The 22,043-nt window shown below is 41.7% G+C and overlaps 1 protein-coding gene and 1 long non-coding RNA gene across 3 annotated transcripts in view; one reads left to right on the top strand and one right to left on the bottom strand.

The window, feature by feature from the left end:
- samd7 (sterile alpha motif domain containing 7) overlaps positions 1 to 22,043 on the top strand; it is a 65,468-nt gene that overhangs the window by 14,478 nt on the left and 28,947 nt on the right. The gene's annotated exons all lie outside the window — the stretch shown is intronic.
- Positions 146 to 21,585, bottom strand: LOC127526701 (uncharacterized). The gene is made up of 2 exons (XR_007934133.1): positions 21,281 to 21,585; positions 146 to 396 (listed from the first exon to the last, which is right to left on the bottom strand). It is a non-coding gene; the product is annotated as an uncharacterized LOC127526701 (long non-coding RNA).

Below are 22,043 nucleotides of genomic sequence, written 5' to 3'. Positions count from 1 at the left end.
GTTAAAGTTTTTTTAATATTGTGCTCCTGAGTAAATGTTGGTGATCAGTTTGAATGCATTATTATTTGTTGATTTTATGTATTTTTTTTCAGTATCATATGGTTTGACATGGTCAATCAAAAAATGTTTATAGTTTAATTAAGGATTTAATTTTTTTTGAATTTAGAATGCACTTTAAATCTTTTCTGTTACATTTAATAAAGCTATTTTTTGTTGTAAATTGGTCCATATTTCTTTCTTTTTTTATTCTCTTATACGTTAATAAGGATACAGTGTTATGCAGAGGTGTACTTATAACAATTTTATAGACAAATGATACTATTTATAGTCGCGCGGGGGGGCGCGAGATGTTTTCTTCTTCCTAGGGGGGGCATGACAGAAAATAATTGAGAAGCACTGGACTATACATATAGTTTGTCAGTTTATGCTATTATGTCTACCTGTTGCTGTATAACTATGCACTTTTCTTTAGGTTTATGTTTGCACACTGAGCCTAGAGAGAGATTCATTCTACTGTGAGCTCCTTGTTGTATATAGTCTGAATGACAAAGTAAATTTACTTATTCATTTATATACAGTTATATGAAAATGTTTGGGAACCCCTCTTAATTCTTTGAATTTTTGTTTATCATTGGCCGAGCTTTCAAAGTAGCAACTTCCTTTTAATATATGACTTGCCTTATGGAAAAAGTAGTATTTCAGCAGTGACATTAAGTTTATTGGATTAACAGAAAATATGCAATATGCATCATAACAAAATTAGACAGGTGCATAAATTTGTGCACCCCAACAGAGATATTACATCAATATTTAGTTGAGCCTCCTTTTGCAAATCTAACAGCCTCTAGACGCCTTCTGTAGCCTTTGATGAGTGTGTGGATTCTGGATGGAGGTATTTTTGACCATTCTTCCATACAAAATCTGTCCAGTTAAATTTTGATGGCTGCCAAGCATGGACAGTCTGCTTCAAATTATCCCATAGATTTTTGATGATATTCAAGTAAGGGGACTGTGACGGCCATTCCAGAACATTGTAGTTCTCTCTCTGCATGAATGCCTTTGTAGATTTTGAAGCTGTATTTTGTCTTGTTGGAATATCCAACCCCTGCATAACTTCATCTTTGTGACTGATACTTGAACATTATCCTGAAGAATTTGTTGATATTGAGTTGAATTCATCCGACTTTAACATGGGCCCCAGTCCCTGAACTAGCCACACAGCCCCACATCATGATGGAACCTCCACCAAATTTGACAGTAGGTAGCAGGTGTTTTTCTTGGAATGCGATGTTCTTCTGTCATGCAAAGCACTTTTTGTTATGACCAAATAACTCAATTTTTGTCTCATCAGTCCAAAGCACGTTGTTCCAAAATGAGTCTGGCTTGTCTAAATGAGTATTTACATACAACAAGAGACTCTCTTTGTGGCGTGAGTGCAGAAAGGGCTTCTTTCACATCACCCTGCTATACAGATGTGCAAATTGCGCTGAATTGTAGAATGATGTACAGATGCACTATCTGCAGCAAGATGTTCTTGCAGGTCTTTGGAGGTGATCTCTGGGTTGTCTGTAACCATTCTCACAATCCTGCACATATGTGGCTCCTGTATTTTTCTTGGTTTGCCAGACCTGGGTTTAATAACAACTGTGCCTATGGCCTTCCATTTCCTGATTACATTCCTTACAGTTGACACTGACAGTTTAAACCTCTGAGATAGCTTTTTGTAGCCTTCCCCTAAACCATGATACTGAACAATGTTTGTTTTCAGATCTTTTGAGGGTTGCTTTGAGGATCCCATGCGGTCCCTCTTCAGAGGAGAGTCAAAGGGAAGCACAACTTGCAATTGACCACCTTAAATACCTTTTCTCATGATTGGACACACCTGTCTATGAAATTCAAGGCTTAACGAGCTAATCCAACCAATTTGGTATTGCAAGTAATCAGTATTGAGCAGTTATATGCATTTAAATCAGCCAAATTACAAGAGTACCCAAAGTTTTGCACAGCCAATTTTTCACATTTGATTTAATTTCATACAACTAAATACTGCTTCACTAAAAATCTTTGTTCGGAAGACACCCCAGTACAGTACTCAGATATTCCTAGGAAATGAAAGACATACCACTGTTATCTTTTTTTGTTGAAAGTAAATTATTATGCAGGCTGAGAGGGGTTCCCAAACTTTTTCATATGATTGTATATCTTTCTTTTAACTGGTTTCATATGACATTAGCAGTGGTGATTAAATACCAATGTTTAGAATACAAATTTAGGGATGCAAATGATTAACTTTTGATTACCTTGTATTAAGTATATAAACTGAACAGTCTTTAAGTAATTAATTAAAATTTTACATTTTCTTAATATGATCTTCAACTGATCCTTATAACGCTTCCTCTGCCCCCAGCAGAGCGTCATCCATGATGTAGCTGGCTATATACCCAATTTAAGGGCATGCTTACCATAAAGTGCTCCAGAGGCTTAATGTGGTGGCTGTACATTACCCAAGCTTCACATCTATGAAGAAGGGTGCTAATGCAGATGGCTTGGTAGACACGGACCTTTATGCGGAGATGCAAATTCTTGTTTTGAAAGACCTTGCACCGAAGTCTCCCAAAGGCAACTGCTGCTTACTGGATTAAGTTCTGGACCTCATTGTCAATGCTGCTGTCTTCAGTGAGAATACTTCCCAGATGTCCGAACAGTCAAAGTACTGACTGATATTCATCAGCAGTAGTAAAAACTGGCGGTATTATTGGCACTCCATTGATGGATTATTTCCATTTTGGTGGTGTTAATGATCAGTCCTATCCTGCTGCATGCTGTGACTGCTGCATCAAGGACAGACTGGGGGTCTTGTTGGTTGTGAGAAACAAGACTGCAGTCAGACACATACTGCAGGTCAAGAACTCTCACTCTGAAACCAGTGCCATCAGATCAATTGTTCTTGGCTGTTAACCAGTTGGCTAACAGCTTATGTGGATGACTGACTCTCAAGGTTTTTGATGTGTTCGTATTAACAAACTTTTATAAAACTCTTTCAGTAATGAAAAGAAGTTCTAACACATTGTCATTTAAGGTTGAAACAAAGCATAATGCATAAATGAAATCATTTCTGGAAGTTTATCCTTGTGTTATTTCCTGTGTTATTAAGGAGGGTGTCTCTTAACTATAGACAATATTACTTGATTAGGAGTTTGATTATCAGTTATGACATGTAATTAAAGTTTGCCTCCCTATTTATCAGCAAAGTGATTAAGAGTACATCTAGTCTCAACTGACTTGCACTAGCCACAAAGCAGTGTTTCAGAAAACAAGGTGCAATGAGAGAAATGTGTACTTGCTCTAGCATCATTGCTTTTTTGGGCTCTGCATGCTTCTCACATTTTTGTTAGGATATTGTGAAATTTGTGCACATTAGAACATAGTTACCATCTTCAGTTGTGTAGTTTTCTTTATTTGGGTTGGTTTCTTTGTTTTTATTTTCTTGTAAGTATGTAGATGTGATATTAGGACATCTTAGCTATTAGCTTACCAAACAAGCATGTTGGACTGAAAGGTCTCCACTCACTTGTCAAACTCTTTGGTTGTGTCTTGGAAGGTATGCCACAGATATCATTGCATCCGGAAAGTATTCACAGCACATCACTTTTTCCACATTTTGGTATGTTACAGCCTTATTCCAAAATGGATTAAATTCATTTTTTTCCTCAGAATTTTACACACAACACCCCATAATGACAACGTGAAAAAAGTTTACTTGAGGTTTTTGCAAGTTTATTAAAAATAAAAAAATTGAGAAAGCACATGTACGTAAGTATTCACAGCCTTTGCCATGAAGCTCGAAATTGAGCTCAAGTGCATCCTGTTTTCCCCAGATCATCCTTGAGATGTTTCTGCAGCTTAATTGGAGTCCACCTGTGGTAAATTCAGTTGACTGGACATGATTTGGAAAGGCACACACCTGTCTATATAAGGTTCCACAGTTGACAGTTCATGTCAGAGCACAAACCAAGCATGAAGTCAAAGGAATCTGGGGAAGGTTACAGAAAAATGTCTGCTGCTTTGAAGGTCCCAATGAGCACAGTGGCCTCCATTATCCATAAGTGGAAGAAGTTCGAAACCACCAGGACTCTTCCTAGAGCTGGCTGGCCATCTAAACCGAGCGATCGGGGGAGAAGGGCCTTAGTCAGGGAGGTGACCAAGAACCCGATGGTCACTCTGTCAGAGCTCCAGAGGTCCTCTGTGGAGAGAGGAGAACCTTCCAGAAGGACAACCATCTCTGTAGCAATCCACCAATCAGGCCTGTATGGTAGAGTAGCCAGACGGAAGCCACTCCTTAGTAAAAGGCACATGGCAGCCCACCTGGAGTTTGCCAAAAGGCACCTGAAGGACTCTCAGACCATGAGAAAGAAAATTCTCTGGTCTGATGAGACAAAGATTGAACTCTTTGGTGTGGAATGCCAGGCGTCACGTTTGGAGGAAACCTGGCACCATCCTTACAGTGAAGCATTGGTGGTGGCAGCATCATGCTGTGGAGATGTTTTTCAGCGGCAGGAACTGGGAGACTAGTCAGGATAAAGGGAAAGATGACTGCAGCAATGTACAGAGCCATCTTGGATGAAAACCTGCTCCAGAGCGCTCTTGACCTCAGACTGGGCGACGGTTCATCTTTCAGCAGGACAAACGACCCTAAGCACACAGCCAAGATATCAAAGGAGTGGCTTCAGGACAACTTTGTGAATGTCCTTGAGTGGGCCCCAGCCAGAGCCCAGACTTGAATCCGATTGAACATCTCTGGAGAGATCTTAAAATGGCTGTGCACCGACGCTTCCCATCCAACCTGATGGAGCTTGAGAGGTGCTGCAAAGAGGAATGGGTGAAACTGGCCAAGGATAGGTGTGCCAAGCTTGTGGCATCATATTCAACAAGACTTGAGGCTGTAATTGCTGCCAAAGGTGCATCGACAAAGTATTGAGCAAAGGCTGTAAATACTTATGTACATGGGATTTCTCAGTTTTTTAAATTTTAATAAATTTGCAAAAACCTCAATTAAACTTTTTTCACGTTGTCATTATGCGGTGTTGTGTGTAGAATTCTGAGGAAAAAATGAATTTAATCCATTTTGGAATAAGGCTGTAACATAACAAAATGTGGAAAAAGTGATGCGCTGTGAATACTTTCTGGATGCACTGTACATATCCTTAACTATTTATAATGTCAGTTATACCATGTCTTAGGTATAAACAGTGGACTGTGAGTGCAGTACACTGATTAGTGCTTTTGTTTTCACTTTAGATACCATGTCTCCCCGAAAATAAGACCAGGTCTTATATTAATTTTTGCTCCAAAAGATGCACTAGGGCTTCGATGTTTAATGAATGGCTCGATGTGGTGAAGCAAAATGCTGACATACAAATGTATTCATGTTGCCTTTATATTCAAGCATTGCATATTCCCCAAATACAGTTTGTCCAGATATTTATGGACTTGAGACAACTTTTTTCTAATTTTGGTTCTGTACATTACCACAATGAATTTTAAATGAAACAACTCAGATGCAGTTGAAGTGCAGACTTTCAGCTTTAATTCAGTGGGGTGAACAAAATGATTGCATAAAAATGTGAGGCAACTAAAGCATTTTTTTAACACAATCCCTTCATTTCAGGGGCTCAAAAGTAATTGGAGAAATTAAATAACTGGAAATAAAATGTTCATTTCTAATACTTAGTTGAAAACCCTTTGCTGGCAATGACAGCCTGAAGTCTTGAACTCATGGACATCAGCAGATGCTGGGTTTCCTCCTTTTTAATGCTCTGCCAGGCCTTTACTGCAGCGGCTTTCAGTTGCTGTTTGTTTGTGGGCCTTTCTGTCTGAAGTTTAGTCTTCAACAAGTGAAATGCATGCTCAATTGGGTTAAGATCAGGTGACTGACTTGGCCATTCAAGAATTTTCCACTTCTTTGCTTTAATAAACTCCTGGGTTGCTTTGGCTGTATGTTTTGGGTCATTGTCCATCTGTATCGTGAAACACCGCCCAGTTTGACTGCATTTAGCTGCATTTGAAAAGACAGGTATGTCTTTGAACACCTCAGAATTCATTCGGCTGCTTCTGTCCTGTGTTACATCATCAATAAACACTAGTGTCCCAGTGCCACTGGCAGCCATGCACGCCCAAGCCATCACACTGCCTCCACCGTGTTTTACAGATGATGTGGTATGCTTTGGATAATGAGCTGTTCCACGCCTTCTCCATACTTTTTTCATGCCATCATTCTGGTACAGGTTGATCTTGGTTTCATGTGTCCAAAGAATGTTTTTCTAGAACTGTGCTGGCTTTTTTAGATGTTCTTTAGCAAAGTCCATCTAGCTTTTCTATTCTTGAGGCTTATGAGTGGCTTGCACCTTGCAGTGTACCCTCAGTGTTTACTTTCATGCAGTCTTCTCTTTATGGTAGACTTGGATATCGATATGCCTACTCCCTGGAGAGTGTTGTTCACTTGGTTGGCTGTTGTGAAGGGGTTTCTCTTCACCATGGAAATGATTCTGCGATTATCCACCACTGTTGTCTTCCATGGACGTCCAGGTCTTTTTGCGTTGCTGAGTTCACTAGTGCTTGCTTTCTTTCTCAGGATGTACCAAACCGTAGATTTTGTCACTTGTAATATTGTATTTTTTGGATGGGTTTTTTCTGTTTTCGCAGCTTAAGGATGGCTTCTTTCACCTGCATGGAGAGCTCCTTTGACCGCATGTTGTCTGTTCACAGCAAAATCGTCCACATGCAAGCACCACACCTCAAATCAACTCCAGGCCTTTTATCTGCTTAATTGATAATGACATAACGATGGACTTGCCCACACATGCCCATGAAATAGCCTTTGAGTCAATCGTCCAATTACTTTTGAGCCCCTGAAATGAAGGGATTGTGTTAAAAAAATGCTTTAGTTGCCTCACGTTTTTATGCAATCGTTTTGTTCACCCCACTGAATTAAAGCTGAAAGTCTGTACTTCAACTTCATCTGAGTTGTTTCATTTAAAATTCATTGTGGTAATGTACAGAACCAAAATTAGAAAAAAGTTGTCTCTGTCCAAATATTTATGGACCTAACTATATGTTACATTTTACAGATAAATCGTTAACTTTTGTTTAAATAATGAATACTATTAATAGTTACACATATGGGGTGGTAGAGTGGTAGCGCTGCTGTCTCTCAGGGAGTCATGTCCCTTGTGATCCCTGCCTGGAGTTTGCATGTTTTCATGGTGGGTTTCCACAGTGTGCTCAGTTTTCCATCCAAAGACATGAAGGTTTGGGGATTTGGTGAAGCTACAATGACATCAGTGTATGTATGTGCTTGTGTTCACCTTGCTATGAGCTGATTCCCCGTCCAGGGATTTTGTTTCTGTCTTGTGCCGATGCTGCTGGAATGGGCACATCCCGAATTGATTGATGTTCTCATTAAACATACTTATTTTTGGGGTAGGGCTTATATTACAGAGCAGCCTGAAAATCATGCTAGGGCTTATTTTCGGAGTAGGTGTTATTTTCAGGGAAACACGGTAGATTGGTAGATAGAACTTTATTTGTCCTCGGAGGAATATATGGCTTTTTACAGAAGCGCTATATATATATATATATATATATATATATATTTATAATATAAATACATTATATATGTGTGACTGTTTTTTCACTAGTTTTGCATTTGCCTATGGTCAGTGTCACTACTGGTAGCATGAGGCAATATCTGGACCCTACAGAGATTGCACAGGTATCGGGGTTGTCCAACTTCTCCAGGATGGCACATCAATATGTGCCACTGCCTGAAGGTTTGCTGTGTCTCCCAGCACTGTCTCAAGGGCATGGAGGAGATTCCAGGAGACAGGCAGTTACTCTAGGAGAGCTGGACAGGGCCGTAGAATGTCCTTAACCGGTATCTTGTTCTTTGGGTAAGGAGGAACAGGATGAGCACTGCCAGAGCCCTACAAAATGACCTCTAGCAGGTCACTGGTGTGAATGTCTCTACACAAACAATCAGAAATAGACTAAATGAGGGTGGACTGAGGGCCCGACGTCCTCTAGTGAGCCCTGTGCTCACTGTCCGGCACTGTGGAGCTCGATTGGCATTTGCCATAGAATATCAGAATTGGCAGGTCCACCACTGGCGCCCTGTGCTTTTCACAGATGAGAACAGGTTCACCCTGAGAAAATGTGACAGACGTGAAAGGGTCTGGAGAAGCCTTGGAGAATGTTATGCTACCTGTAACATTGTTTTGCATGACCGGCTTGTTGGTGGGTCAGTGGTGGTCTGGGCAGGCACATCCATGGAGGGACACACAGACCTCTACAGGCTAGACAACGGCACCTTGACTGCCATTTGGTTTCGGGATGAAATCCATGGACCCATTGTCAGACCCTATGCACGACAGTGCCCGGCCTCATGTGGTGAGAGTATGCAGGCAGTTCCTGGAGGATGAAGGAATTGATACCATTGACTAGCCCCCACGCTCACCTGACCTAAATCCAATAGAACACCTTTGGGACATTATATTTTGGTCTATTCGATGCCACCAGGTTGCACCTCAGACTGTCGAGGAGCTCAGTGATGCCCTGGTCCAGATCTGGGAGGAGATCCCCAGGACACCATCCATCATCTCATTAGGTGCATGTCCCGATGTTGTCAGGCATGCATACAAGCACATGAGGGCCATACAAACTACTGAGTACTATTTTGAGTTGCTGCAATGAAATTCTGGCAAAATTGACTAATCTGCCGCATCATTTTTTCACTTTGGTTCTAAGGGTGTCAATCCTCTGTAGGTTGATAATTTTAATTCCATCAAACAATGTGGCATCCTTTCGTTCCTAACACATTACCCAGTCTATATCCGTATAGATATCCAGCATGTTTTTTTTCCCCATCTTCTGATGTGTTTTCAGAGTGTTCCTTTTTTTGACCAGTTTTTATTTTATATATAATATAATATACACACACAGTGCTATGTAAAAGTTTAGGCACTCCTCTGAGGTTGCATAATAATTTGTTCTATCTGCATAAGAGAAGATCACAGCAATATGCCATTTTTTACTAGAGAAATGTAGATAAGGGAACGTTTATCAGACCAAAGTTCTCAATGTAGCATTATTGAGGTGTATGAAATAAAATAAAATGTAAAAAATAGGATGTGCAATACTTTGGGAACTCTTTTAATTGCATTAATTTGAAGACCTGTAATCATTTAATGCTGACAGGTTGCAGCACAAAATTGCTTTGATTAGCTCATTAGACCTTAAGCTACAAAGACAGTTGCAACCAATCATGAAAACAGTTATTTAACATATGTAATTGCTAGTTGTGCTTGTCCTTCATTCTCTCTGAGAAAGTGGCAACATGGGAACCTCTAAAGAATTCTCTACTGACCTAATAACTAAGATAATTCATCGTTATGAATTAGGAGAAAGGTACAAGAAGTTATCACTAAGGTGTGGACTGTCTGTCTCCTCAATCAGAAATGTAGTTACAGTAGGAAATTGAAGTCCACAGGAACAGTCCTTGTGAAGAAAAGATGTGGTAGGTTAAGAAAAATATCTGAAAGGCACAGCGGAAGGCTGGTTAGAATGGTCACAGACAAACCACAGACCATCTCCCGACAGTTACAAGAACATCTGGCTGCTGATGGTGTCATTGTACATCGTTTCGCAGTCTAGTGCTCTTTGCACGGGGAACAGCTCGCTGGAAGGGTGATTTTCTGAGTACTCGCCATAAGAAGAGTCGCATGAGGTAAGCAAAAGTGCATCTGGACAAGCCAGAAACATTTTGGAAAAAACATACTGTGGACAGATGAGACTAAAGTAGAGTTATTTGGTTACAACCAGAGGCACTATGCATGGCGAAAAACACAGCATTCTAGGTGAAGAACTTGCTGCCTATTGTAAAGTTTGGTGGAGGGTCCATTATGTGATGGGGCTATGTGGCTAGCACAGGTACTGGAAACCTTGTTAAAGCTGAGTGCAGCATGAATTCCTTGCAGTATAAGCAGATTCTTGAGAAAAATGTTCAAGGGTCAGTCAAAAAGTTGAAGTTACACCGGGGTTGGATGTTTCAGCACGACAATGATCCAAAGCACCATTCAAAATCTACCAAGGAATTCATGCAGAGACACAAGTACAATGATTTAGAATGACCATCCCAGTCACCAGACCTGAAAATCATTGAAAATGCGTAAATTGATTTGAAGCAGGCTGTCCACACTCGGAATCCATTAAACCTGACTGAACTGGAGGCATTTTGTTTGGTCCAAAATACCACCAGCCAGACTTCATGGATTTGTCAGTGGCTATAGGAGGCATCTACAGGCTGTTCTTTCAGCAAAAGGAGGCTCTACTGAATATTGATGGGATTATTCCTTAATTAATATTAATTTATGCATCTGCCTGTATTTGTTTAAATTGGTTCTGTTGGTCCAATAAAAAATATTTCACTACTGAAATGTTGCTGTAAAAAAACTCAAACAATTGACTCGAACCAGACCCCCCATCCCACCTGGTACACGCTTCCTTATCAACACAGTGTGTCTGAAGCTGCAGCACGCATCCTGGCCAAATCAGGCATCAGAATAGCACACAAGCCTATAAACAATCTGCGCACTGTCCTTTTCAACACTAAAAACAAGAAATCGACAGCAGAAACGCGAAACGCAGTTTATAGCATTCCATGCAGTTCTTGCCCAGCGGTATACATAGGACAAACATCAAAAAGAATTGCAACACGTATACAGAAACATTGCAACACCATTAGAAGGAAGGACTCGCGATCACAGATCTATACGCATATAAAATATCTATACTAATAAAAGGCAAAGCCTTCACTGACTCACTCATCACTAATTCTCCAACTTCCCGTGTAGGTTGAAGGCTGAAATTTGGCAGGCTCATTCCTTACAGCTTACTTACAAAAGTTAAGCAGGTTTCATTTCGAAATTCTACGCGTAACAGTCGACAACGTCCGCCATGTTAAACTTTCTTATTTATGGCCCCATCTTCACGAAATTTGGTAGGTGGCTTCCCTGCGCTAACCGAAACCGATGTACGTACTTATTTCGGTGGTATGATGCCACTGTCAGCTGCTATATTGAACTTTCCAACGGTCTTTGTTACTTATGGGCCCATCTTCAAGAAATTTGGTACGTGGGTTCCCAACGCTAACTGAATCCTACTTACGTACATATATACGTCCATAGCCTGCAGCTCGGTCGCCGTGTGAGGCGGCGTTGGGTCCCCTATCCCCACGCCTCCCACATAGTTGGCTGCCTGCCTATATAAGGCCGTCAGTCGCACCGGGCTCTTCATTCCCTTCCTTGCTTCGCCATGGTTTTCACGTCTCCCTGCTGATAACTGCAGCCTTTTTATTTAATCCACGGCTTCTCTGCTGTTTTATTGTTCATTTATTACGATTATAGTTATTGTGTAGGTATTTTAGACTTAGTTTACATTGTTCAGGTACCCATTTCCTTTATCGTTCCAACCGTACCCCCATTAGCATGTCACCATGATCGCCATCGATCAAAGAACTGTCATTTACCGAGTGGTTTCCATGCCTGGAGATGGCGACTGCCTTTTCCATTCTCTGTGTTACATATTGCACAGCCATATCAGGATCACTCTTGATATTCGGAGGAACATTGTGTCTTATGTATTGAATGACTGGGACAGGTTCAAGGTGTGGACTGATGACGGTACAGGAGATAATTATACTACACAGGAGCACTATAAGAGTGAAATGCTTAAGCCCTTCACCTATGGTTCTGCATGTGAGTTGATGGCTGCTGCTGAATTGTTCAGTTGTCGCTTTCAGATGTACCGAAATGGCCAAATATTTTACACCTTTGGATAACCGCCAATGCCTCTTAAACATCTTAGATTCACAGGTGACGATTTGAGTAGTGGACACTTTGATGTTTATGAATGTTTAAACTCTCAAAAGCTGGATGCGAAGTTATCGATGAAACCCATTTCAATTCAAACGCCTCCAATTTCCAGTAAGGCTCTACTTCGCAATGACAAAAAGTCTCAGGGACAGACTCTACAAAAGGTTGGCATTGATTTGAGGCAAGATTGCTTTTCACATGGCCAACTATACATTGCATGCTCAAGAGTAAGCTCAGCGCACAGCTTGATCATATTACAACCGGAGGGCTGAACTGACAACGTGGCATACAAAGAGATCCTTAACAAATAATTATTGGTATATTTTCCCTTCAGTTTAAAAAGGTTTACGTTTCTTCTTAATAAAAATTTTAAAGCAGTACTTCGCCGCTGTGAAGCGTGGGTATTTTGCTAGTATATACATATATAGTGGCGAGCGACTGGGGGCGGCATCCAGCCGGAAGGACCGGAGGGAGGATTACGCCTCCTCCCGACCACGAGGGGGCGACCGCCCTGGTGGCTATGGGGACCATGGAGAAGGAGCATAGAAGCTCAACCCTATAGGGGCCCGTGGTCACCACCAGGGGGCGCCCCAATTCCTGAAGGGCCCTGGCCCTCAGCACTTCCACCGCACCCGGAACTGCTGGGGGGACGAAGACCAGGGACACCTGGAGTGCTTCCGGGTGCACAGCTGGCAATTCCGCCACACCAGGGAGTGCCGGCAGGAGTTCATTGGGAGGCACCTGGAGCACATCTGGGTGGATATAAAAGGGGCTGCCTCCCTCCATTCGATGGCTGGAGACGGGAGGAAGAAGGACAGAGCTCGGGAGGAGAGGAGAGGAGTGGAGGTGGACCTGGAGAGAGAGGCATTGTGAGAGGCCTGGACTTTGGGGGTGAAAGTATGGAAGTACTGGGTTGTATGCTGTCACTTGTAAATATGTGTGTTGGTGCTTGAAGCATCAGTGTCCGCCTGTCTGTGTCAGGACCATATCCCACAATATATATATATATATCCTCTTTAATAAAATCCCTGTGTGCGTCCAGGTGTCCGTGTGTGTGTGTGTGTCTTCTGGTAAAGTGCGCATGTGCGGGGCACGGTGCGATGCGCGATATTACTGTCACAGAAAGTTACAGGCGTTTTACGGAAATACAAACCAGTATTACTGCAAGAGGAAATTAAAGGTACACAATACAGTGACTCATATTACAGCCACATACAAGCCAGTATTACTGTCAGAGGAGATTAAAGGCATATTACCGACGCGCACGCCTGTGTTACTGCCAGAGAAAATTAAAGATATATATTACGGACGTACAAGCCAGCGGACGTACAAGACAGTATTACTGTCACAGAAAATTAAAGACACACAATACACAGCGGCAGCCCACGAAGAACGGTCAGCTCAACAAGTAAACATCAACAAAAGAAAGGTTGAAAGAAAGAAAAATATGACCAACAAAAAGAATGAGTTCAAAGTCCCTTGCCATTTAATACAGACTGTTCCTATTAATGTTTATGCACTACTGTTCCAGCGCCCGTTATTGTAACGGGCTAAATGACTAGTATCTATATATATATATATATATATATATAATTCACTAAGCCGGAAGACAAGTAGCCACCCATGGAAAGCGGCGTGGATTCACTAAGCCGCCAACAAGTAAGACGCCCAAGACCATTGGATACGACGACAACTCGCAGAGCCACGCACACCAACTCGGACGTGACAACTCTGAAAAAACGACATCATTTATGTTCGGCTGGGCTACAGTACACATGCACCTCTGAGCCACGTTGACTTTTCGGTTACGAGGCACGACTGCGTGCACCATAGCAAACTGTTTTACACGCTACATACAGCAATTCGCATCCGCGACAAACATGCGTTTTCGGTTACGACACGGAAGACATTTCCCCGCCCACCAACACTCCTCTTTTCCCGGCCCGCGTCTACCCTTGCTCTCTAGGCATTCACACTGCCTGCTCATGTGCCCGGACGCAAAAACTCACCGACCACCCAGTTAGCTAAGCCGGAAGACAAGTAGCCACCCATGGAAACCAGACGCAAAAACTCACCGACCACCCAGTTAGTCCCTTTCGTCTGTGGTAGGAGTCCACATGCACCTCTGAGCCACGTTGACTTTTCATTATTCTTTTCGGTCTCGACACCCGACCGCGTCCACCATCTAAATTAAAAATGGATCCGTCATCATGCTTCTCAGAAACCTCCTGCCTGCAAAAGGTCTTTGTAATGGCACTAGACTGTCTGTTAGCGCCATTCACCGCAATGTACTGGAGTGTAAAACTATCACATCTGTAACCTCACAAACTGTCCTTATTCCCTGGATATGCCTGACCCTGTCAGATTCAAATTTGCCTTTTACCCGAAGACAATTTCCTGTTCGATTGGCATTTGCGATGACAATTAATAAGGCACAGGGACAAACTTTCAAAAAGATATGCCTGTATCTGCCAAAACCAGTCTTCACTCACGGACAATTATATGTTGCTCTCTCCAGAGTTCCATCTTTTCATTCACTTTCTGTTGCATCCTCAAACCCTCCCTTTTTAGACAACTGTGTCTTTCCAGAAGTGTTCAACCATCAATAAATAATTATGCGGCGTTTGTTATGCTGCGGGTTCACTATTGTGTTGTATTTTGCTCTCTCCAGAGTTCCATCTTTTCATTCACTTACTATTGTATTCTCAGACCAACCTGTTTTAGACAACTGTGTCTTTCCGGAAGTGTTTAGCATTCAATAAGTAATTATGCATGAGATTGAGCATTAACAGGTCTGTGATGCGCTTGGATGTCCCGTACTGCACGCGCACTACACTGAATGGATCAACCGGGGCTTGCATTTGTTCCCCATGAACGAGGAATTCCCAGGAAGTGCGGTTCATACGCTCGCACTGATTACGTCCCTACCCTTTGTACAATCCCCCCCCCCCCCCCCACCATGGTCGGATGACACAAAACACGGCATCAATCCAGCTGTAAGCTGCGTTGACTGGTCATTTGCCTTCCATGACCACCGCTTCAAATGTATTTCATGGAAACAACACTTCTTTCAATGTAATACAGATTCCTGCATCAAGTAACTTCACCCGCGCTACACTGAATGGATCAACGTGTGTCTACCAGGCGCAGAAAGGCGTGTGTAAGCCGTTGAGCCCCATTCGTGCTGCAAACCGGGGAATTACAAGTAACTGTAAGTCATACACTCGCACTGATTACGTCCCTGCCCTTTGTACACCCCCCCCTCCCAAGCCCCCACCCCCGCTACTACCGTGATCGAGTAACTTGGTGAATTATATATAGAAAAGCAGCCAAAACCGCAAAGAACAATGAAAAGTCTATGTGACTCACAGGTGCATGTGGACTGTGCCCGAGCGCCGTCCACCCCCATCCCTCGGTCTGGGAGGAGAAGGTGCGATGGCGGTCCGCCAGTTTTCAGTCACGGACAGTTGTGTGTTGGTTTGTTCCGTGCATTGTTACAATGTTACTTTTCTTGGTGATTTATTACATTACCCATTTTTCAAATGTTAATTTTCTCCCTGTGCTTAAAAATCATTAAAAAAGCGGCTTGATTATGCGGCATATGGTACACCGCGGGTTGGCTAGTATATATAATATATATACAGTGCATCTGGAAAGTATTCACAGTGCATCACTTTTTCCACATTTTGGTATGTTACACAGCCTTATTCCAAAATGGATTAAATTCATTTTTTTCCTCAGAATTCTACACACCACACTCCATAATGACAATGTGAAAAAAAGTTTACTTAAGGTTTTTGCAAATTTATTAAAAATAAAAAAAATTGAGAAAGCACATGTACGTAAGTATTCACAGCCTTTGCCGTGAAGCTCGAAATTGAGCTCCGGTGCATCCTGTTTCCCCTGATCACCCTTGAGATGTTTCTGCAGCTTAATTGGAGTCCACCTGTGGTAAATTCAGTTGACTGGACATGATTTGGAAAGGCACACACCTGTCTATATAAGGTCCCACAGTTGACAGTTCATGTCAGAGCACAAACCAAGCATGAAGTCAAAGGAATTGTCTGTAGACCTCCGAGACAGGATTGTCTCGAGGCACATATCTGGGGAAGGTTACAGAAAAATTTCTGCTGCTTTGAAGGTCCCAATGAGCACAATGGCCTCTATCATCCGTAAGTGGAAGAAGTTCGAAACGACCAGGACTCATCCTAGAGTTGGCCGGCCATCTAAACTGAGCGATCGGGGGAGAAGGGCCTTAGTCTGGGAGGTGACCAAGAACCTGATGGTCACTCTGTCAGAGCTCCAGAGGTCCTCTGTGGAGAGAGGAGAACCTTCCAGAAGGACAACCATCTCTGCAGCAATCCACCAATCAGGCCTGTATGGTAGAGTGGCCAGACGGAAGCCACTCCTTAGTAAAAGGCACTTGGCAGCCCGCCTGGAGTTTGCCAAAAGGCACCTGAAGGACTCTCAGACCATGAGAAAGAAAATTCTCTGGTCTTATGAGACAAAGATTGAGCTCTTTGGTGTGAATGCCAGGCGTCACGTTTGGAGGAAACCTGGCACCATCCCTACAGTGAAGCATGGTGGTGGCAGAATCATGCTGTGGAGATGTTTTTCAGCGGCAGTAACTGGGAGACTAGTCAGGATAAAGGGAAAGATGACTGCAGCAATGTACAGAGACATCCTGGATGAAAACCTGCTCCAAAGCGCTCTTAACCTCAGACTGGGGCGACAGTTCATCTTTCAGCAGGACAATGACCCTAAGCACACAGCCAAGATATCAAAGAAGTGGCTTCAGGACAACTCTGTGAATGTCCTTGAGTGGCCCAGCCAGAGCCCAGACTTAAATCTGATTGAACATCTCTGGAGAGATCTTAAAATGGCTGTGCACCGACGCTTCCCATCCAATCTGATGGAGCTTGAGAGGTGCTGCAAAGAGGAATGGGCGAAACTGGCCAAGGATAGGTGTGCCAAGCTTGTGGCATCATATTCAACAAGACTTGAGGCTGTAATTGCTGCCAAAGGTGCATTGACAAAGTATTGAGCAAAGGCTGTGAATACTTATGTACATGTGATTTCTCAGTTTTTTTATTTTTAATAAATTTGCAAAAACCTCAAGTAAACTTTTTTCACGTTGTCATTATGGGGTGTTATGTGCAGAATTCTGAGGAAAAAAATGAATTTAATCCATTTTGGAATAAGGCTGTAACATAACAAAAGGTGGAAAAAGTGATGCGCTGTGAATACTTTCTGGATGCACTGTATATATAAAATGTGTGTGTGTGTGTGTGTCTGTATATATGTATACACGTGTATGTTGTGAGGTTTCTGAACCCTTTTAGGCCCCCCCCCCCCCCCAACAGGACAGTATGCCAAAGTGTGATTGCTGCGTCTGTGGAGGACTGCATGTCCGCTGCTGAGGCAACCACAGGTTTGCAGCAGAGCATCACGGAAACGACTATGAGCCGATCGAGATTGCGCTATACATGCTTTTTGCTGATGGGTGATCCAAGGGACATTATAAATGCAGGGAACAGTATAACTTGGCCACTAACCTGGCCCCGACTATGCCCCATTTGCTATGTCTGTTTATAGGAAAATGGTAGCTCCCGCTGCATTCAATAACCCTGCTGTTCATGGTCCTTTGTGTGTGTGTGTGTGTATATGTGTGTGTGTATGTGTATGTGGTACCCAAGAGGACTGGAGGAGGGCTTATGCCTCCTCCAGACCATGAAGGGGTGACCGCCCTGGTGGCTTTGGGGACCACGGTAACAGAGCATAGAAACTCAACCCTATAATGGCCCGTGGTCACCACCAGGGGGCACCCCAGTGCCTGAGGAGCCCTGGCCCTCAGCACTTCCACCACACCCGGAACTGCTGGGGGGAAGAAGACCAGGGACACCCGGAGTGCTTCTGGGTGCGCAGCCGGTACTTCAGCCACACCAGGAAGGGGCGGTGGAAGCTCATCAGGAGGTACCTGGAGCACGTCCGGGTGTGTATTAAAGGGGCCGTCTCCCTCCATTCGATGGCTGGAGTCGGGAGTGGAGAAAGACGGAGTCTTGGAGGAGAGGAGCGGACCTGAGGAAGGCAGTGTGAAGGAAGGCCTGGACTTTGGGGAAGTACTGGGGTTGTGTGTGCACTAATTGTAAATAACATGCACCAGAAAGACAGAAAAGGAAGAAAATTAAAAAGAAATACTTCTGACAATTTACTGTCTTAAAAATATCCTTACAATGAAATACTGCACATCATAGAAGAAAAAACGAGAGGAAATATGTTTTGATTTTTAGTGGGTTCCAAAATCATGTTATTTCTGTTGTTAACCTAACTATTGAACACAACACACCAACAGCTTCCTCCTCTTTGTTATTCTTCCCATTCAATGTATGTTTGTGTTTATGGTAATTGTTCTTTGCTTGTGTTTGTTTCTCCAGTTTATGTAATGCCACATGTTTCTCCAAGTAAAGGCAGCTTAGTTGTAGATTAACCATGTGTCCTGCTAAGTGATGACTGATTATATTTAAATTTATTCTCAAGCCTGAGGATGGTGATTTGTATATTAGGACTTTCTCTCTCTCTCTCTGTCTCTCTCTCATGCATTTTTGTCTGTGCATTTGTTGAGAAGAGGCCAATAGCACCCAACTAGCAACTGCCAAATCCTTTTTGTCTGTGCAGCTGTGGTCTTAGGATGAGAAATGAACAGGTCCCTTGGCATTTTGTGAAGAAGATACAAAAAGGACAAGTTCCAACCAATTGGCAGCTGCCTAATTTCTATTTCACTGTGTAGCAGGCATATCCCATCTATGCACAAGCAACCTATTGTCTTTCCTGTCTCTCTCTCTCTCTCTCTCTCTCCTTGATCTTGAAGCAGTGATCATTATATTGTAACTTGGCAATAGTTGTCTCTTTAGCAGAGCTTCTTTGGTTTTGAGGTTGGTATGTCTCATGACTTGATGTTTTTTTTCCTCTTGGTCTAAAAGCCCTGCATTCTCAGTTTATAAAATTTCCCGGTAATAATTGTTTGCTTTTATCCTTACTGTGTTTTTTACCTAGTACTTAGGTACTTGACCTCTATCAGTAGAAAATAACATTTGTGTCCCAATTAGTTCAACAACAACTGTTTTTTTTTCTTTATTTACTTACCAGGCTGGATTCTAAAAGCACAAATGAGTGCCACCTAGTTGGTGTATTATTCAAATTTTACAGAAAATGAAAGCATTATGGATTTTTCTTTAAAAAAATTATTTCCATAACTCTCCATTCAATAAACGCTTTTACCAAATCTCACAGAGTAGTCTGTAATGCCTCTGTAATAACAGATCTATGCACCATGGAGGAATACATAGTTTCTATTATGCATCTTGTAGTCTTGTGATCTGTGTTGTAATGGTGATCAGTTATTAATATTTTCTATTTAGTATAACATTTGTTCCTCAAGAGAAATAATGGCCCAGGTTGCCTTTGCTTAACTGTAATGTTGGCTGTCTTTTGTTCAGTCACTGAAGAATAGGGAAAAAGGATCAATTCCAAAGTTATTTTACAAATTAAATGTTCAAATATTATAAAGATTTGATTGATAAGTATTTATTGGTTGACTGATCTTGCTTAAGAGAGTAGTATAATAGGCTAATACACCAAGAGTAGTTGGCTGTGTTCCTCCACTGTTAATTCTATAGTTTTTTAATTTTTCCCTTTTTAATTATTCCTGAGCTGTTTTTTAAGCTGTAATTTTAGTATTTATAACATTTGTTTGGATGTCTTATACAGTTTCACCGCAGGCAATTTCCAGTTTTGGTGTATATTCATAGACACCATTTAAATTTTACCAAAATTCACATTCCATGTCAAAAAGAAGATAAAAGAAAGTGATGCCTACCCTTCAGCACAGCAAAACCTTTACTACCTTCCCTGTCAGCATGCCTGTATCATCTGAGATGCTTTTTGGACAGTTCAGCGAATTTTAATTTGGTTTTGTTAACTTTCTGTGCTGCATAAGCTGGGGATCCAATTTATCCTGCAGTTTTTGTAATGGTTAATCATATTATTTTTCCCTCTTTGAATCTTTGAAACAATTCCCAAGTTCTATTTGCTGAATGTATGATTAAACTCTGGGCTCTACAATGTAGTTGTGTTGTGCTACCAAAATATAATTCATTTTAATTTAGGAGCAGATAATGCCTGGCTATCTTAACTATCGCATGCTGTTGTAGTGCAGAATATACATGTGAAGCTTGAACTGGAAGCATATGGAAAAGGAGAAGGAGGCATAAATGAATATTGACAACTGCTGCAAGTTGCTTTAAGTACTTAAACTTGCAAGTTCTGAAGGATTTTTAAATGAATTAAACCAGGATGATTATTTCTGTTTAACAATGAAGAGGCAAACTTCACCTGAAATTATGATTTTGCTGTTATATTTGCTGCCTCTTTCTTTGTCATAGGACTAAGCTGATGATTAACAAACACACAGTTGTTCAGTTCTTTTTATTATGCATTGTTGTCTGCTAATTTTTTCATTCACTGCTATTTCAAGCACAGGCAAAGCTGGAATAATCATGTAAGTTAAGATTGTGACACTACCAGGTGCTGCACAGGTAGCTGCCTTTTACAAGAGCTCTCTCTCCTTTTTTTTTTTCTTTGGGACAACCTTCTTTTTCTTCTTTTTTATAATTATTAACCAACTTATGTAATTATTAAGATTTGGCCTGTGATCACATATATATATAACATCTCAGAATGTGAGATACTGTGAGAACATAAAGTGAGACATATTATGTATTCCCATACTCGGCTGGTAGTACTGAGATCACCACTTCCTGCTACACTTTTTTGCAGCTCATCCTAAGATGGAAATAATATGGAGCAAGGATAAAAGTAAGGTGGAAGGTACTCAGAATTGGCATGTCTGATAAAGGTAGAATGTTCAATTGCTTCTAAATTAGTTCAATGAACTTTTATATGTCATTGCAATTTCAGGTACTGAGGAATTTGTTTATCGTGGAGATCCAACTTAAACTTCATATTTTAATGCTGGATGTTTTTTTCACCTCATGTGATCAGATGGAATGGAAAAGGCAAGAGGTGGACTGGAAATTTTAATGAATTGATCATTCTGATCCTAGAGTGCTGTTGACATAACCAGGGAGACACTGCAATGAACAAACTTCAGTTAGCATGTTGAATTTTGTGGACACAAGAAGCTGAAGTTGGCTTTATTCAGATGTCAATGCTTTACATGTAAGCCTGCAGTTCAGCTGAACAGATCTGGGGCTTCATGTATAAACGGTGCGTACGCACAGAAATGTTGTGTAAGAACGTTTCCACGTTCAAATTGCGATGTATAAAACCTAAACTTGGCATAAAGCTACGCACATTTCCACGGTACCTCATACCCTGGTGTACGCAAGTTTTCCGCTCGGTTTTGCAGACTGGCGGCACCCAGCGTCAAAGCAGTGCTACTGTTCCTGTGTGGTTACCCTTTCTTTTTCAGATCCACATCCCTGACGCGGCTTTATAAATACACTGAAATTAACCTCATATTGTTTATTAGTTTAATGCATCTGATTGTAATTAACCAGTAACAATATAATGGTCCATGGAATGGTCAAACTATTCCAAATACCATAACTGCTTTAGTGTTGGTACTCTCACTACACCTTCTTTTACTTCTTTCAGCTGCTTCCGTTAGGGGATGCAACAGCGGATCATCTTTTTCCATATTACTCCCACAGCACCACTCTGAGCAGCTGATCAGAAAGAGGATTATCGGTATACAGCATCAATGCACACGCTGCCTCAGCCATGCTTCCTATTTGAACTGCTTCTCACACGGCAAACGCTTCAAAACCTTTCCTGTACGGACCTGGCGGTTCAGAAAGAGTTTCATCCCAAGAGCGCTAAATGCAATCAATCAGTTCATCAAGTGCTCCTTGTAGAACTGTTTGTACTTATAAGTACAATCACCTCGCTGTAAACTTGCACTACAGTTATAATATTGCACAACCTGAGCCACTTTATAAAGCGTGTATTTACATATGATGATGATATCATTTTTAAGATGAAATACAACAAAATGTTTATTATATTATACAGATAAAACTTCATTTAAATAATCTA

Source organism: Erpetoichthys calabaricus, chromosome 2 (assembly GCF_900747795.2).
Source record: "Erpetoichthys calabaricus chromosome 2, fErpCal1.3, whole genome shotgun sequence".
Taxonomy (NCBI): domain Eukaryota; kingdom Metazoa; phylum Chordata; class Cladistia; order Polypteriformes; family Polypteridae; genus Erpetoichthys; species Erpetoichthys calabaricus.
The sequence above is the reverse complement of the archived record's forward strand: the minus strand, read 5'-3'. Positions and strand labels throughout refer to the sequence as shown.